The sequence below is a fragment of the Schistocerca serialis genome, chromosome 5, assembly GCF_023864345.2.
Source record: "Schistocerca serialis cubense isolate TAMUIC-IGC-003099 chromosome 5, iqSchSeri2.2, whole genome shotgun sequence".
NCBI classification, from domain to species: domain Eukaryota; kingdom Metazoa; phylum Arthropoda; class Insecta; order Orthoptera; family Acrididae; genus Schistocerca; species Schistocerca serialis.
Window position 1 is genome coordinate 756576367 of NC_064642.1, and position 14175 is coordinate 756590541.

Genomic DNA, 14175 nt, shown 5'->3' on the forward strand with positions numbered 1-14175 from the left:
TTGACTGGCCTGCTTTTAGTGGAAACTGCCGTGGACTGTATACCTTGCCTAACATGTTTAGGAATATGAAGTTCATGTTAACTGACTTTTTGCGTGATTTCTTGATAGAACAATTTCATAATTGCTATGTGATTCTTCAGTTTCTCCCGGCGTATTTGTTGATCGAACAGCCCGCGGGTGTACTGCCGGTTCGTAGTGTCCAACGGGCGCAATGTTTCGGCGATCAAACATGTCGCCATCGTCAGGTGCGCTCACGAACTGAGCTCCTGACGGCGCGCCGTCTTATATCTCGTCCCCCGCGAGCCGCACCGTCCACGATCAGCGGCCGCGCGTCAGTGTTCACAGAGACGCTGGCGTCGGCGTCTGTGATGGAATTGATGTACGTTTTCTGTCCGCCCTCAACGTCATCACAGAAGCCCACGCTAGCGTCTCCACGAACACCGACGCGCGGCCGCTGATCGTGGACGGTGCGGCTCGCGGGGGACGAGATACAAGTCGACCGCGCGCCCTCAGGAGCTCATTTCGTCAGCGCAACTGACGATGGCGACGTGTTTGATAGCCGAAATGTTGTGCCCTTTGCACACTATGAACTGACAGTACAGCAGTGAGCTTTTCCTTCGTAATTATTGTCTATATTCTACAGTGAAAGGGAAGCAGTGGTTGGGAAGGGAGTGAGACAGGGTTGAAGCCTATCCCCATTGTTACTCAATCTGTATATTGAGCAATCAGTAAAGGAAACAAAAGAAAAAGAAAAAGAGGTTAGCCGATGACATTGTAATTCTGTCAGAGACAGCAAAGGACCTGGAAGAGCAGCTGAACGGAATAGACAGCGTCTTGAATGGAGGAATAAGATGAACATCAACAAAAGCAGAACGAGGATAATAGAATGTAGTATAATTAAATCCGGTGATGGTGCAGGGACTAGATTAGGAAATTAGACGCTTAAAGTAGTAAATGAGTTTTGCTATTTGGGGAGAAAAATAACTGATGATGGACTAAGTAGAGAGGATATAAAATGTAGACTGGCAATGGCGAGAAAAACGTTTCTGAAGAAGAGAAATTTGTTAACATCGAGTATAGCTGCATCAAACCAGTCTCAATATTGTTGTCGTTGTTGAGGACTACAACAACAACAGCTCAATGTTGTTGTTGTAGTCTTCAGTCTTGAGGCTGGTTTGATGCAGCTCTCCATGCTACCCTATCCTGTGCAAGCTTCTTCATCTCCCTGTACCTACTGCAACATACATCCTTCTGAATCTGCTTAGTTTATTCATCTCTTGGTCTCCCTCTACGATTTTTACCCTCCACACTGCCCTCCATTGCTAAATTTGTGATCCTACCAACCAATCCCTTCTTCTAGTCAAGTTGTGCCACAAACTCCTCTTCTCCCCAATTCTGTTCAATACCTCCACATTAGTTATGTGATCTACCCATCGAATCTTCAGCATTCTTCTGTAGCACCACATTTCGAAGGCTTCTATTCTCTTCTTGTCAAAACAATTTATCGTCCATGTTTCACTTCCATACATGGCTACACTCCATACAAATACTTTCAGAAACGACTTCCTGGCACTTAAATCTATACTCGATGTTAACACATTTCTCTTCTTCAGAAACGCTTTCCTTGCCATTGCCAGTCTACATTTTATATCCTCTCTACTTCGACCATCATCAGTTATTTTTCTCCCCAAATAGCAAAATTCCTTTACTACTGTAAGTGTCTCATTTCCTAATCTAATTCCCTCAGCATCACCCGACTTAATTTGACTACATTCCATAATTTTCGTTTTGCTATTGTTGATGTTCATCTTATATCCTCCTTTCAAGACGCTGTCCATTCCGTTCAACTGCTCTTCCAAGTCCTTTGCTGTCTCTGACAGAATTACAATGTCATCGGCGAACCTCAAAGTGTTTATTTCTTCTCCATGGATTTTAATACCTACTCCGAATTTTTCTTTTGTTTCCTTTACTGCTTGCTCAATATACAGATTGAATAACATTGGGGAGAGGCTACAACCGTGTCACTCCCTTCCCAACCACTGCTTCCCTTTCATGTCCCTCGACTCTTGTAACTGCTATCTGATTTCTGTACAAATTGTAAATAGCCTTTCGCTCCCTGTATTTTACCCCTGCCACTTTTAGAATTTGAAAGAGAGTATTCCAGTCAACATTGTCAAAGGCTTTCTCTAAGTCTACAAATGCTAGAAACGTAGGTTTGCCTTTCCTTAATCTTTCTTCTAAGATAAGTCGTAAGGCGAGTATTGCCTCATGTGTTCCAACATTTCTACGGAATCCAAACTGATCTTCCCCGAGGTCGGCTTCTAACAGTTTTTCCATTCGTCTTTAAAGAATTCGCGTTAGTATTTTGCAGCTGTGATTTATTAAACCGATAGTTCGGTGATTTTCACATCTGTCAACACCTGCTTTCTTTGGGATTGGAATTATTATATTCTTCTTGAAGTCTGAGGGTATTATCCCTGTCTCATACATCTTGCTCACCATATGGAGAGTTTAGTCATGACTGGCTCTTCCAAGGCCGTCAGTAGTTCTAATGGAATGTTGTCTACTCCTGGGGCCTTGTTTCGACTCAGGTCTTTCAGTGCTCTGTCAAATTCTTCAAGCAGTATCGTATCTCCCATTTCATCTTCATCTACATCCTCTTCCATTTCCATAATATTGTCCTCAAGTACATTGCCCTCGTATAGACTCTCTATATACTCTTTCCACCTTTCTGCTTTCCCTTCTTTGCTTAGAACTGGGTTTCCATCTGAGCTCTTGATATTCATAAAACTGGTTCTCTTATCTCCAAAGGTCTCTTTAATTTTCATGTGGGCAGTATCTATCTTACCTCTAATGAGATAGGCCTCTACATCCTTACATTTGTCCTCTAGCCATCCCTGCTTAGCCATTTTGTACTTCCTGTCGATCTCATTTTTGAGACGTTTGTATTCCTTTTTGCATGCTTCATTTACTACATTTTTATATCTTCTCCTTTCATCAATTAAGTTCAGTATTTCTTCTGTTATCCAAGGGTTTCTACTAGCCCTCGTCTTTTTACCTATTTGATCCTCTGCTGCCTTCACTATTTCATCGCTCAAAGCTACCCATTCTTCTTCTACTGTATTTCTTCCCCCCACTCCTTTCAATTGTTCCCTTATGCCCTCCCTGAAACTCTGTACAACCTCTGGTTCTTTCAGTTTAGCCAGGTCCTATTACCATAAATTCCCACCTTTTTGCAGTTTCTTCAGTTTTAATCTACAGTTCATAACCAATAGATTGTGGTCAGAGTCCACATCTGCCTCTGGAAATGTCTTACAATTTAAAACCTGGTTCCTAAATCTCTGTCTTACCATTACATAATCTATCTGATACCTTTTAGTATCTCCAGGGTTCTTCCATGTATACAACCTTCTTTAATGATTCTTGAACCAAGTGTTAGCTATGATTAAGTTATGCTCTCCGCAAAATTTTACCAGACGGCTTCCTCTCTCATTTCTTACCCCCAATCCATATTCACCTACTGTGTTTCCTTCTCTCCCTTTTCCTACTGGCGAATTCCAGTCACCCATGACTATTAAATTTTCGTCTCCCTTCACTACATGAATAATTTCTTTTATCTCATCATACATTTCTTCAATTTCTTCATCATCTGCAGAGCTAGTTGCCATATAAACTTGTACTATTGTAGTAGGCGTCGGCTTCGTGTCTATCTTGGCCACAATAATGCGTTCACTATGCTGTTTGTAGTAGCTTATTTGCACTCCTGTTTTATTTATTCATTATTAAACCTACTCCTGCATTACCCCTGTTTGATTTTGTATTTATAACCCTGTATTCACCTGACCAAAAGTCTTGTTCCCCCTGCCACTGAACTTCACTAATTCCCACTATATCTATCTTTAACCTATCCATTTCCCTTTTTAAATTTTCTAACCTACCTGCCCGATTAAGGGATCTGACATTCCACGCTCCGATCCGTAGAAGGCCAGTTTTCTTTCTCCTGATAACGACGTCCTCTTAAGTAGTCCCCGCCCGGAGATCCGAATGGCGGCCTATTTTCCCTCCGGAATATTTTACCCAAGAAGACGCCATCATCATTTAACCATACAGTAAAGTTGCATGTCCTCGGGAAAAATTACGGCTGTAGTTTCCCCTTGCTTTCAGCCGTTCGCAGTACCAGCACAGCAAGGCCGTTTTGGTTAATGTTACAAGGCCAGATCAGTCAATCATCCAGACTGTTGCCCCTGCAACTACTGAAAAGGCTGCTGTCCCTCTTCAGGAACCACACGTTTGTCTGGCCTCTCAACAGATACCCCACCGTTGTGGTTCCACCTACGGTACGGCTCAATTTTAGTGTTCTCCAAAATTTCTGTTAAGCCTCACATTTCCTCAGTACTTCCCACACTCCCTCTTCAATGCTATACCTCCGTTTCATTTTGTATTTATTTATTTTATTCTAGGCGTATTTAACAAATACTTTTTGCAGCAGTTATGACACTCTTTACTTGCTTTGATATCGTATTCGTCTTACATATTTACGTTTTCGGTTTTTATTTTTGAGTACTGTAGCTCGGAATAGGACGACGCCCAGTTATTTATTATGTCCGTTTTTCAATATAATTCCAGATAACCTGACGATGCCCTGCCTGGATGGATGGATTCATTTTTAAGCCAATAAAGAACACTGTGAACGTAGGACTGTCTTTTAGTATTAATCAAAATATAAGATTGCTGCAACATCGGGCCACAGTGGATTGAATTTATTTTATTTTGTTGTGTATTCCTTATATTCTGTTATGTTATTACATTTGCGTCTTCCCTACAGTAAGCGATTATTGTTTATACTACTGATACATAACTTAGTTTGCGTTTATCCTGTTCATGTTGTCAATTTTTACTCTGGTTCTGCACTACTCTCCATTTGTAATACATCTTCCAGCTATTCCTCAATACTCACGTTTTTCATTAGTTTTATTTGATTTTGATTGTGAATTTAGTTTAAAATGACAAATTGATTGATGGATTCTGTCTCCGGTTCTTCGGCCGACGTTTGTTTGACGATTTTTACGACGTTTCGACAGGCCGAGAGCCTGGAATTGTCAAAGCTTTGGCAGTGCCAGTTCCTCATGAAGGTGAAAGAAGGTTCGTCAGACAAACGTCGGCTGAAGAACCCGAGCAGAAGCCAAAAGGCAATTTGTCAATAAGTGGCCAAAGCCTTAGCAATTGTTTTACCACACGTACTTCTACTCTTCTGTTGAGAGTAATTCATTGATAATGTTGCCGCCCTCTTCTTCCACATCACCTTCACACACACACACACACACACACACACACACACATACACACACACTCGTTTTTTGGTGTTTAGCGTTAATGTTTTTGCTGGTTTGTTTCATTTCTATTTACTTATTTTTAAACTTTAATTTTTTGAATTATTAAAAAAATGAACTATTTGGTTCCACAGGCCTTTTCAAGTTTCAAACACCTGTGACGTATATATGCAGCCTGAAGCGACGAATGAAAGTTTCTATCGAATCCCAAAATCGACCCCAGGTCTCTTGTTCACTAGTGGCAGTGGTCAGCGCATCTGTCCAGTGAGCAGGAGGCTTTGGTATAAATTTTCATTTGTCGCTTTTTGAATTACGTTGGTGTTACACTGACGGAGAGGACGTGTAGTCTTTGTTTGCACTTCCCTGTGTGTTATAACTTTTACAATGCTCTTCACTAATATTGCACACTCTTTGATGACGATGATGGCCTTGCACGCCGACACCCGGCCAAAGACATGACTCAGTATTGTAGAACATACGCCTGTTTTGTGCTTTTCACTCACAATTACATGAGACTGACAACTACAGTGCTGACATGTTCCTGGAGGCTGTAGGCTGTGTCTCTCTGTTTGCGGCAGGTGCTGGCGGCGGCCCTATGGCTGTGCGTGTGCTCCCAGCAGACGAACGCCTTCTGGCTGCCCAGCTGGGCCAGTTGGTACAAGAAGCCGTGAGTATCCCGCCTACCACTTACCGCTACTCTGCATGTGTGTTGCCAGTGTATTACGAAGGTTGCCCAGAAAGTAATGCACCGCATTTTTTTTTATCTGCCGAAACCAGTGCTACGAATGCGAAACGCTACGTATGTGTCACTCGGGATTAGCCGAGCGGTGTAGGGCGCTGCAGTCGTGGACTGTGCGGCTGATCCCGGCGGAGGCTCGAGTCCTCCTTCGGGCATGGGTGTGTGTGTTTGTCCTTAGGATAATTTAGGTTAAGTAGTGTGTAAGCTTAGGGACTGATGAAGGCGGTTTGGCGGAGCTCTACGATTTGCAGCGGACGGGAAGACCATCCACGGCTGTCACACCTGACATGTTGCAGCGACCTGATGTCACTCGCAAGGACAGATTGAAGGATGCCATTCGTACAGGACATTTTGAGGACGATGAGGAGGTGATTCGCACAGTGTGGCTCTGCCACCAGGACAAGGATTGGTCCGACAGTGCATACACGCCCCGGTTTCGCACTGGAGTAAGGCCATAGAACGGGACGGAGATTACGTGGAAATATAGGGTGTATAGATAAAACACCTTTCTTTCGTATGTGTAATTCTCATTATAATCAACAAAGAATTGTTGAAGAAAAAAAATGCGGTGCACTACTTTCTGGGTAACCCTCGTACTCATCGGGTGACTGCCACAACCTGGTTGCACCGGTCAACACCATTTTTGTGATAAGACGATCTACAACACTGAGTCGATCATTTTGCCACAAAATAAAGATTTTTTTATGAGATTTCTTGTTTCGTTTTGTGACCAGGGCAGTTTTCATTTGTTTTTGTACTTAATGTTAGCTACCGACTACCGAGAAGATTTTTCTCCAACCAAGAATAAATAACGGAGTCACCGTACACACATTGTTTGGACACAATTGGAGATGCCTTTGTGAATTTATGTCACATATTCAACTGCAGATCAGAACTGTTGATATTTTTAAAAATAGCAGGAATCAATATTTAAAAAAGTATCATTGTCTAGAATCGATAAATCGAAATTGATTGTCAATATATCGACGTTGAGAAGATTGACATATCAGCCCATAAAAATATACTGCCGGTTTTAGAGATGTGTATTTAAGTACTGATTTCTTACTAGATATGTTGTGTTGGCAGAAGAGCCAACACCGTGTTAGCTCACGCAGGCTGGCGTGAGGAGGGAAGGACTATACTGACGTGAGGTCTGGAACATGATAAGGAGTTAGAATTCAGAAAGCGGACGTAATTAGTTTGATACTTAACTTTAATCCATTAATGATGAACGTCGCTCGTTACGGTACATGATTTACAATATTATCTCTTGAGAATACATTCTTGAAATAACTGAATATGGCGCCTTGCTAGGTCGTAACAAATGACGTAGCTGAAGGCTATGCTAAACTGTCGTCTCTGGAAATGAGAGCGTATGCAGACAGTGAACCATCGCTAGCAAAGTCGCCTGTACAACTGCGGCGAGTGATAGGGAGTCTCTCTAGACTAGACCTGCTGTGTGGCGGCAATCACTGATAGTGGCGACACGCGGGTCCGACGTATACTAACGGACCGCGGCCGATTTTAAGGCTACCACCTAGCAAGTGTGGTGTCTGGCGGTGACACAACAAGATATTTGTACATCAATAGGCTAGTAGCCTTCTTATCCCTCTTACAGAAAGAACTGAAAGGAAAACAAAGCACGGTCAAGCTTGGCGATAAAACTTTGCTGAAAATTGCATGTAAGTGGCGCAGTAAAAGGTATCCGATGGATCCGCCGTTCGGTTTTGTCAGATACCAGAATTCTCCAGAACATATCATGTCGACTTTCCTGCTTTCTCGTTTCTGCAGACGGCAGCGTCCTAGCCGTTCTAGTGTCAAAATTACGCCGTGCGCGCCCGGGTTCCCGGGTTCGATTCCCGGCGGGGTTACGGGTTTTCTGTGCCTCGTGATGACTGGGTGTTGTGTGATGTCCTTAGGTTAGTTAGGTTTAAGTAGTTCTAAGTTCTAGGGGACTGATGACCATAGATGTTAAGTCCCATAGTGCTCAGAGCCATTACGCCGTGAAGCTAAACGTTGCAGCTTCTGTTGGTAGCGCCGAGCGCAGGATACGCAGCATTCGCAGCATTTCCCCCCACACGTCTCCGCCCACTGCAAAGACCACTCTTATCATTTAGATTTTTGTTCACCATTTTCAGCAGCTGTTTTTGAAGAATGTCGATGTGAAGAAATAGCACACTAGATGCGTTAAAAATTGTTTTTTAACGCTGCTGGTGTGCTGCTTCTTCACATCGGAAATCTTGTTAGTCCAATCACACCGCCATCACACAGTGCAATCCGACTTCTTCTTTGTGCGACCTTATACTTGCTTCACACATTCACATAGTCAAAGAGAAAGACTAGATGTGATGAAAGCTCAAAAAGTAGTTTCCTTCACACAGTGAAAGTAAAATTATGTTCTACTACGATTTCAAAAGAACAATTCCAAGTACTTATCGAAAATTGCAAAAAAATATAATAAAATAAAAATATCGGCAGTCGATATAGCCATTCCGATATCGATACATCGATACATCAACAGCCCTAGAGCAGACCTATCAGGAAGAAGTAAAGAAGGACGCTAACTGAAAATTGCAAAAACAGCACAATATCAACTGTTTTTGCACAAATATTTTCTGGGTTATTTTTTATAAAGTTCTCCCTAAACGTATAAACACAGGTCCAACTTCACATTCCCGTTATACAGTAATGTCGTTAAAATTGTGGAATGCTTCAGCTGCTGTTCCACGTTGAATCTCACTGTTCATTCATTTACGATATTACTCGCATTCTTTTTCTTTTGTAAACTTACTATGCTCAGAAGTAAATAATACATCTTTCGACGTGAAAGTATTTGTTTAATGTTGAGAACTGTAAAGTATTAGCATGAGACAATTACTCTAACAGGTATCTAGATCTACATTTGCAGATGTATTTCGCAGAGCATCTTATGGTGTGTAGCGGAGAGTACATTGTGCATCACTATCAGTTCCCCCGTTTCCTCTTGCAGTCGTGAATGCTGAGCGCGTGAAACGAATAATCTTGCTTCCATGGTCTTTACGCAAAAAATATATAGGAGGAAGCGATATATTGGTTGATTCTTTTAGAAACGTACGGTCTCGGAATTTTAGTAGCAAACCGAAGCGTAATACACGGGACCTCGCTAGTGAAATCCGCCCCGCCTCCGCTTGACGCTTTTGCGCTTTTATAATGAATCTGTGAGGAAACGCAATTGCTCTTCTATGGATCTTCTCTGTTTCCCAATTAACAACATATTCCGGGCTATTATGCCGTGGTCGGATGGATTTCATCTTAAAACCCGACGTTTCGTCCCAGTTTGCGGAGGAAATTTTCATGGTGGATTGTAACTTTGTTGAATGTACGGTTCACACCCTATCTCGCTACAAGCTACAGCAAAATTCCGTTTCCCCGAGCTTCCGCGCAGTGGTGTGACGTCACATGTTTTGAATATGCTGTTGACAACGGCCAATTGCGATCGCGTATTCAAAACATGTCAAATCACTTAACTGCGCGGAAGCTCGGGGAAACGGAATTTTGCTGTAGCCTGTAGCGAGATAGGGTGTGAACCGTACATTCAACAAAGCTACGATCCACCTTGAAAATGTCCTCCGAAAATGGGGACGGAACGTCGGATTTTAGGGTGCAATCCGTTCCATCACGCACTATAGTCCGGAATTTGTTATTAATTGTGACATTTACGGCCGTGAAAGTTCGCATTTTACAACTTCTCTGTTTCATTTATGAATCCTATCTGGTGCGCATCCCATACTCATGAGCAACTCTCAGGTATCGCTCAGACGAGAGTTTCGTAAGGTATCTTCAACGTTTGTCTTCTTTCATACGATTAGTTTTATGCGGTCGTTGACTTCAAATCGCTCCGTGCGTATATTCCCAGATGTTTAACGGAAATGACTGCTTCCAGTGACCGTTCGGTAACCGCGTAGTCATACAAAAACTGATCTTTCGGCCTATTTACGGCTAATACGTTACATTTATTTGTGATTGGACTTGCTGCCTACACCGAACGTTAATTCCCCTGCAGGTTTTCCTGGGTTTACCAGCAATTTTAAAGCGTTACGGCTTGTCTATACATAACAGCATGATCCGAGAACAGCCTCGTGGAGCACCCGACGCTATCCAGCAGGTCATTCACAAACGATGTTTCAAATGTTAGGAGAAACTAGTGCACGTATTCTGGCTGCTTGGTAAACGGTTTAACGACAACAGCGAGCATTCGGGAAGCGTTAAACTTGATGGTGTCTGTCTCCACATTATCCACAATACTGCGTCAGCAAAGTGTCATACAATGAACGGGGTGTGGGGAGTGGTCTAGGGGGGGGGGGGGTAAGGGGGGAGAAGCATCGTAAATACTCAGATACTCAGCAGAGCCTTACTGCCGTTGTTTGAGATGAAAGAGAGGAATGGAAGCAAACGGGATAAAAAGAAGGCTAAAAGAAAATGACTGCAACGTTTCATGTCGTAACTCTCGTCGACGAACAGCGGTAACTAACCATACTTGTAAAATGTTTCACTGTCGGATACAAACATAGCAGTTACTGGTAGTTTTATGGGAATCAGGTACTCAAGTAAGGGCATTTATTGATTTGTGCCGTTATACCGTCAGATCTCTTCGACGCATATACAGCAAACCAAACAGAGACAGGCAATGCTAACTGTAATGTCAGCTGGCTCCGCAGGGATCTATCGTTGTAGATAAATCTCGTTTCTGCTACTCATTGACCTCTGTTCCACATTGTTTCTGACTACCACGCCTGATGTCACTGTGTGTGACTTGTCCATATCGGGCCAACTGCTACTTAGAAGACACTTGTTAGAACCAGCAAAGTCCGTGCTTTTAATAGAAAAGACTGGTTGTCAGTTCACTAGTGCCGCTGTCGTTTTAAAATTGTATCTTTTTTTTTTAATTTGGCACTTCAGGGGAAAAGTGTATTAATGTAGAAGTGAAAGAAAATAACAGAAAACCTTGCCCTATCGAGCCATGCTTTCTCTGCATCTTATATCAACTCCCACTCTTGCTTGTTCAAGTTGCTGAAACAATGAAAAGAAGAAACACTCCAGGTCACTCGCTATTTTTTATTTATTCGAATAGTTCTCGCGAAATCGTTCTTATACTTACAGCCCACCAGCTGTCGGCATCGTTCGTAACGAAACGGCGTGCTTAGGACTTTGGTACACAGAGCACGAGCCATAGCGGCTTCACACAGCTTATCCGAAGAGCTATGCCACTTCCGTACGGAATTCCTGCAAAATGGATATTCCGGAGATTCGCCGAGCCTTATAGCCCGCGCCCGTCAGACAATGTCAGGAAAGGTCGTCTTGCCATATGTTGCCGGGGTTTGTTCGAAAACAGGAAGGTTACTAAAACAACATGAAGTTAAATGCGTCTTCGGTCCGCCATCAAAATTCAGAGTTCTTCTAGGTTCAATGAACGACAACATCGGTTTTAGTACACCCGGTGTTTATAAGGTTCTTTATAGTTGAGGAAAGTCATACATCGGACAAACCTGGGAAATTTTCAGTGGCCTAGGATTGCCTCAGTACTGGGCAGAATACATAAGGTGATTGTCCGCAGCTCGTGGTCGTGCGGTAGCGTTCTCGCTTCCCACGCCCGGGTTCCCGGGTTCGATTTCCGGCGGGGTCGGGGGTTTTCTCTGCCTCGTGATGACTGGGTGTTGTGTGATGTCCTTAGGTTAGTTAGGTTTAAGTAGTTCTAAGTTCTAGGGGACTGATGACCATAGATGTTAAGTCCCATAGTGCTCAGAGCCATTTGAACCATAAGGTGATTTTTTCTACGGCGTACAAACCCTAGGAACTGATCGATGAGAGGATACGGCACAAAAAAATATGTAATGAACTTACGTCGGGAAATGTATGGTTTCCATGCTAGAGACCATTTATTGAATCATGCATTGTTACAGAGACCGCGGTCTAATATGTGCTGTACCATGCAGCTACAGTTAAGGCAGGCAATGAAAATGGTTTCCATGTACCTCAACCCATACGTGTACGACGCGACTTAGCAGGTTGTGTCTCCCACGTTCGGATGCAGCTTGGCCGATATGGACAGTGTCAAGGCAGCATGGATACGCCGCTCCAGTGTCTCCACGTCTGGAATGGGCCCTGCATACACGATACTTTTGAGATGGCGCCATAACCATAAATCGCACAGGCGGAGATTTGGTGAACGTGCAGGCCATGCAAATGAACCGCGTCGTCCGATCGATCAACCAGGGAAGACACGATTGAGATGCGTCTGGACGTAAACGGTGAAGTGGGCTGCAGCACCATCGTGTAGGAGCCACATAATCCTTCAAAACATCAATGGCACTTCTCTCAGGAGGGGAGGCAAAGTCACCCGCAAGAAACGCCGTTAGTTTCGGTCTGTTGGGAAGTTTCGGTCTGTTGGAAGGAATACTCGTCCCAAAATACAGTCGCCAGTTATCCCGGCCCATACATTCCGGCGGCATCGATGCTGATGATTCGCTGTCACCATACCATGGACATTCTGCACGCTATCCCACAGATGACTGTTATGAAAATCGAAGATACCACCCCGTGTAAAGGTGGCACCATCTTTGAATAGCATAGATGACACAAATTCCGGAATCGTGGTTCCCTGGCGAAGAGATCAGTGACAAAAGTGTTCCCGATGTAGAAAGTCTGTCTCTAGTAAGCGCTGCACACGCCTAAGTGATAAGGGTAGAATGTTCCAGACAGTCGTCTGGCTTACTCTGTACTGGGGACCAACTGCCTGGTACTCATATGACGTTCGCCTACCACGGCGTTCCTCTGCACTTTTTTCTTTGTGAATGCGTTAAAGACGTTGTCCATCGCGATATTCCAACAGAGGACATGCAGGAACGTATCGTGCTTGCTTGTAATTCTCTTCAGCAGGCAACTCTGGAAGCAGTAAATAATTCTTTCGTTCAACAAGTGCACTAGTGTATCGGTGTCCAGGGTCACCACTTTGAGAACCTTTGAATGTCACCCACTTTGAGCACCTTTGAATGTTCTACACCTGGGCAATGGTACAGAAGAGTCAAAGTCAAATTTGTGTTACGTTTTTACTTGGTTTTCATTTATTTTCTGTCAACTCTAGCAAATGGACTAGTTTGTGATCCCAGGTTCAAAGTCAGTGTTGTGTTATGTAATTAATAATGTTGTGTTTCAGTGAATGGCACACTGTGATACAGTTTTGAATAGGTCTTTAGAAGAGGAAAATGCAGTACCGAATTCATTAAAAATACAGGGTGTCATTTAAAAAAGTCATACCGCTGTTCATGTCTTTATACAAAGCAAAGCTAGAACGAAGGCAATCATGCTGATTGATGTCCCCCTGACTGCTAAAGAACATTTGCTTGAAACATTTTGTAACTTGCATCTGAACAAACAGTTATTTAGGGTGGGCAAGATAAATGGGACACCCTGTATAACGACTGGGAACGACTTAACTACAAACACATTTGAGGATAAGAAACGAATCAACTGCAGACATACATGAGGACAGTGAACAATCACGGTTGGGTTAACTAAAAAAAAGATTATTCCGTGCATTCAGGGAATTAGCTAAAAGAAGAGAAATCTTGTTGAAAGCCATTAGTCACCAGTCAGTCACGAGAAGAAACCTTAAAATATCTTAAAAAATCTGATGCAAACAAAGAAAATGAGAAAGAGAAATATAGTGCATCAAGATAAACTTAAATCACTCATTAAATAATGATGTAAATGACATGATTTTTTTCTTCACCCTTAGCATTTTTGTTCAAATAGAATCACAATAAATGATTGAAATCTAACTTACCCAAAGCTAACAGTAAAGATGACTCAAATGAAGTAACCAAAATGTCCTCTCAGTGTACTAAACTTTGTGAATCCTCATTTACTTTTTTGAATCTTATCTCATTTTTCCTCATTATAAACATATTACCTCTTCTATGACTCTTCTTTTATCCTCATGATTTATTACCTTCGCTGTCATTCACATTTCAACAATTACCAAAACTACTTCTTCACTTCATTACCACGTTTTTTCTCTATCAGCATCTCACAGTATTACACATTATTCATCAGCCTCTATAGATTTCA